Source organism: Bombus fervidus, unplaced genomic scaffold (genome assembly GCF_041682495.2).
Source record: "Bombus fervidus isolate BK054 unplaced genomic scaffold, iyBomFerv1 scaffold0153, whole genome shotgun sequence".
In the NCBI taxonomy this organism is placed as follows: Eukaryota; Metazoa; Arthropoda; class Insecta; order Hymenoptera; family Apidae; genus Bombus; species Bombus fervidus.
The window spans coordinates 5,001-10,000 of NW_027212714.1; the positions used below are offsets into that span (position 1 = coordinate 5,001).

General features: G+C 48.5%; 2 non-coding genes across 2 annotated transcripts in view; both read right to left on the reverse strand.

The window, feature by feature from the left end:
• LOC139997718 (large subunit ribosomal RNA) overlaps positions 1-50 on the reverse strand; it is a 4,174-nt gene extending 4,124 nt beyond the window's left edge. Inside the window, exon 1 of the ribosomal RNA XR_011803060.1 lies at positions 1-50. This exon is cut by the window's left edge and continues 4,124 nt beyond it. This is a non-coding gene — a ribosomal RNA (large subunit ribosomal RNA).
• A 2,128-nt stretch (positions 51-2,178) lies between these two features.
• Positions 2,179-2,333, reverse strand: LOC139997716 (5.8S ribosomal RNA). The gene has a single exon (XR_011803058.1). It is a non-coding gene; the product is annotated as a 5.8S ribosomal RNA (ribosomal RNA).
• Positions 2,334-5,000: the final 2,667 nt, after the last annotated feature.

The window sequence follows — 5,000 nt, forward strand, 5'->3', positions numbered from 1 at the left end:
CTTAGTAATATGCTTAAATTCAGCGGGTGATCTCGCCTACTCTGAGGTCGCTTCAACGTCACGACACGGTGACAATTTTTTTTTTCAAAGAAAAAAAAATTTCGTGCCATGTGGGCGCGATTCGAGAAAAGCAAGACGGTTTGATAACAATGCGACAGAGGGTCTTTATTTTTATTTCTCTCTCCGAGAATCGCCTCAAAGAGAAAAAAAAATAAAAAAAAAAAATTAATTCGAATAGAATCGAGAACCTTATATTCTATCTCGATCGAGAAACGTTTTATGCATCTCGCCAAAGTGCCTTTTAAACTTCGTTCGTCGTATCATGTTCGAGCTAAGACTCACGCAAGACACCCGTAACGATCTCCGGTTTTTAACGCCCGTCCTCTTTGTATAATATATATATATATATATACACGTGTTATGTATAATATATCTCCCGTAGCCGTTTCTCTCTTCTCGACGATTCCAGCGGTTCCTTGTTTTCGCCTGTTATTGCTGGCACAGAGATCGAACACGCGACATGTATATAACATATCGGTTTCTTTGCTCTGTACCAACGACGAAAACGCACGGGAACTCACGCAAGTGGAAAAGCGAGCGCGAGACGTACACAACGGGGTGAATTTATTACTCGGGGACTGGACGACCGGCGATACGTTAGGATGCGCGGTCCAGCGATAGACGACGAAGAGACATGGGATGACCAACGATCTCTTTTTCTCTAATACTCGGAGCGCCGAATCGCCTTAAAGCAAAAAAAAATCACACGCGCGTACGTCGTACGTACGGCGCGTGTATACCTCGTCTCTAATCAAGTTTCGTTAGTCTTTCTCGAGCCTCGCCAAAGAGGATCGTTCTCTTCCTCTGCGCGATCTCTCCGTGCCAATGTCAGAGATTATTCTCTTTCGCACGACGACGAAAACGACTATTTTCGACGATCCGAACAACTTTGTAACGGACTCACATGCACATCTTAAAATCGAGTACAGAAACGTTGCGCAACACCGTGAGCTTTTCTCTTCTTCGTCACCCTTAAATATAGCCGATCGTAGACGCACGCTAGATCGTAACACACTTTTCGTTGATTTCCGACGAACGTGGCTTTGGGCCAGGCGCGCGGGCAGAGAGATACGCGACCGACGGGGAAAAATTCGTCCCGATACATGTACGCGTACTCTCCGATCTCCGCGCAACGCTGGGGATCATCTCCCTAAGTCATCAGCGTTCGAAGAAATCTCGTGTGTCCGTTCCCGGATCTACGGCTTTCTCTGGGTTCGCGAAGAACAGAAAAAAGCACAGAGGATGAAAAACGCAACGACGACCCATCGATGCGACGGTCCTCGTTGTCTTCTCGTCAGTCGTCTCGCGCCTGCAGAATACATCTCTGCCGCACGAACAGACGGAGTGGGTATTCGATCCCTGGGGCTGTACGAGTAAAAACATCTTGATGAAAAGACGGTTGTGTTTCTTTAAGGCACACAGTTTTTCGTTACGCCACCAAGTTTAGGTTTAGGTTTTAATATCTTGGTTCTCTTTTCTCTCCTCTCTCGACTGACTTTGTTCAAAAATATTTTTGCTTTCTCTCAGTCTCGCCAAAAATTCATTTAAGACGACGTCGGGGGCGCGGTCATTCGTGCTTATCGAAGACTAACAAAACGTAGCAGAGGCTGATACAAAAAGAAAAAAAAAATCGGCCACGAAGAAAACTCGCTCTGTGTATCTCGATAACCGCGTCGACGACGACGGTTCTCTCCGCGCTCTTTTAATTCGTATCCTTCTTCTTGCGCTTCGTCCGACTCAGAAACGTTCGTAAAACACGAACGACGGCGGGTTGTCAAGCCAAGAAGGGACAGAGAAGAGACGGAGGTAGTTTTGCGAGTCTCCCGTGAACGCGATAGATTTTTCATATATATTTGTATCGAGAGCATGCGTACGCCGGTCTCCACACGATCCAGCGACGAACGCCGACGAACGTCCAACAATCGCTCGTACGTCGCGTACGAGCCCTCGACCGCTCTTTAATTCGTATTCTTTTGCTTGGCGCTCGTCCTCCGACTCAGAAACGTTCGTTTAAAGATAAAACGAACGACGGCGGGCTGTCGACGAGGCAAGAAAGAACAGAGAGATACGGACCGAGAGCAACGATACGCAACGCAAGCAGTCTTAGGTTTACGTGAGCAACCCTCAGCCAGGCGTGGTCCAGGAATTGTATCCGTGGACCGCAATGTGCGTTCGAAATGTCGATGTTCATGTGTCCTGCAGTTCACACGTTGACGCGCAATTAGCTGCGTTCTTCATCGACCCACGAGCCAAGTGATCCACCGTTCAGGGTAATCGTTTATGCATGGATTTTTGTTTGTGTACTCAGGTTTTTGTACTCTTATTCTCGGTTCGAAAGAAGCCGATATCCGACAAACGTCCGACCAACGGGAATCGAACGCGCGGAAGTCGCCATATGATTGACGACACGAAAATACGTTCGAAAACGAAATCGGACGGACTGCGCGACGACACACGCAGCCCGCCGACCGGGCGTAAAGTGCATTATAATATATAACAACCAACGAGATCGAAGCTCCGTTCGTCAGGAAACGACGGGGATATAACACCCGATTCTGAATCCTCTGTACAGCACACGATCTCGCGAAGAAAGCGCACGGTGGCTAGCCCATGATATATATATATGTTCGTTCCTCTCGTCCAGTTATTCGAAGCAAACAGCCGATATGCATCTCCATCGTTCGGGTAAAAAAAAATCGATGGGACGCGCACGGTCGTAGTCTTCCTCGCGCGGTCGTTTCTTCCCGATAGCCAGAAGCAGAGTTTGAAAAACTCTAGCGACGGAACGAGGCATTAGACTCTCGACAACGAGGATACAGACACGGCCGGCGGTCCCCTCTGAATCGACTTCGGTGGTTCAGGTAAAAATAAAAAAAATCGATGGGACGCGCACGGTCGTCCTTCCTCTTCCTCGCGCGCGGTCTATTCTTCCCGATAGCCAGAAGCAGAGTTTGAAAAACTCTAGCGACGGAACGAGGCATTAGACTCGCGACAACGAAGATAGAGAGACGGCCGGCGGTCCCCTCTGAATCCACTTTGGTCGCTCAGGTAAAAATAAAAAAAAATTCGAAAGGGACGCGCACGGTCGTCCTTCCTCTTCCTCGCGCGGTCTTTTCTTCCCGATAGCCAGAAGCAGAGTTTGAAAAACTCTAGCGACGGAACGAGGCATTAGACTCTCGACAACGAGGATAGAGAGACGGCCGGCGGTCCCCTCCGAACGGATGGCGACAACGACGACTAAAGCGCGAAAAATCGCGACGAAAAGGAACGCATCTCCGTTCAGGTGTATGTGTGTGCGTGCGTTTAAAAAAAATTCGATGGGACTCGCAGCCATCGGCCTCGCGCGGTCGTTTCTTCCCGATAGCCAGAAGCAGAGTTTGAAAAACTCTAGCGACGGAACGAGGCATATGACTCACGACAACGAGGATATGGACAGGCGGTCCCCTCTGAACGGGTCGACGAGACGATGGTAAAAGAGACGAACCGGACGAAACTTCCGTCGATCAGGTAAAAATAAAAAAAAATTCGATGGGACGCGCACGGTCGTCGTCGTCGTCTTCCTCGCGCGGTCGTTTCTTCCCGATAGCCAGAAGCAGAGTTTGAAAAACTCTAGCGACGGAACGAGGCATATGACTCACGACAACGAGGATAGAGAGACGGCCGGCGGTCCCCTCTGAATCGACTTCGGTGGTTCAGGTAAAAATAAAAAAAATCGATGGGACGCGCACGGTCGTCGTTCCTCTTCCTCGCGCGCGGTCTATTCTTCCCGATAGCCAGAAGCAGAGTTTGAAAAACTCTAGCGACGGAACGAGGCATTAGACTCGCGAGGATAGAGAGACGGCCGGCGGTCCCCTCCGAACCAACTTCGTCTAGTTAAGAATCGTTATACTCTTTACCATCACTCGCACTGGTATATATCTTTTCGGGCCAACATCCACGCAATGCGTTTTCGTTCTAGGTTACCCGATCCACGAGTACGAACGTACAACGTGGTTTCGTTTTGTCGAACATCGTATATCGTTCGCCGTTGAAACGAACGACAACGAAACGACATAGGAAGAACGAACGCCCTTTGGGTAGGAAGCACGTTTCGAGGAACGACGAGAGTTTGGAGAGACGCGCGAGATAGCTGGAGACGCGCAGATATAGGTATCCATGGATCTTCGAAGAGAACCTTCGAAGATATATAATTCGGTATCCTATTTTTCTGCGGCTCGCTATTCGCGTTCTTTCGCTCTCGTCGACGACTCGTTATAGACGCTTCGTTCGATCCCAAAGAGCAGTCTTCCTTATGTCCCGTTGCTAGGAGGTGAGGCCTACGCAACGCAACTACGAAATATAGAAGAGGTGTGAGCAGTGATCTCTCCGACACGAGGCACTTTAGAGATTTTAGTTTATATATTATATTGTTCGTTCGTTGGATTTCCACGATGCAAATACGAAATACGAGATCGTGACGGCGGGTCTTTCTGTGTACGACCTCACGCAGGCGCCTCGATCGCATTTCTCATTACACGTGGTTTCCACTGTAACTTTTAGTTTTTTCGATATGTGTTCAGCTCAAGTTCCCTCACATATCGTTATTATTATTATTATTATTATTATTAATAGTAGCGGTTTCGTGTTATAGGATTCGGAGACGGCGGGTCTTTCTGTGTACGACCTCACGCAAGCGCCTCGAGAATCTTTTTAAGTTTTCCGTGTGTTATATTATTCGGAGACGGCGGGTCTTTCTGTTTACGACCTCACGCAGGCGCCTCGAGAATATTTTTAAGTTTTTCGTTTGTTATAATATTATTCGGAGACGGCGGGTCTTTCTGTGTACGACCTCACGCAGGCGCCTCGAATTATTCGTGTAAAAGTATATCTCTTCATCCCGATGATCGAGAGAGAGTGCCACACTCTTCGTATAGTTTCGTAACTGGAGCGTCTCCCACCTC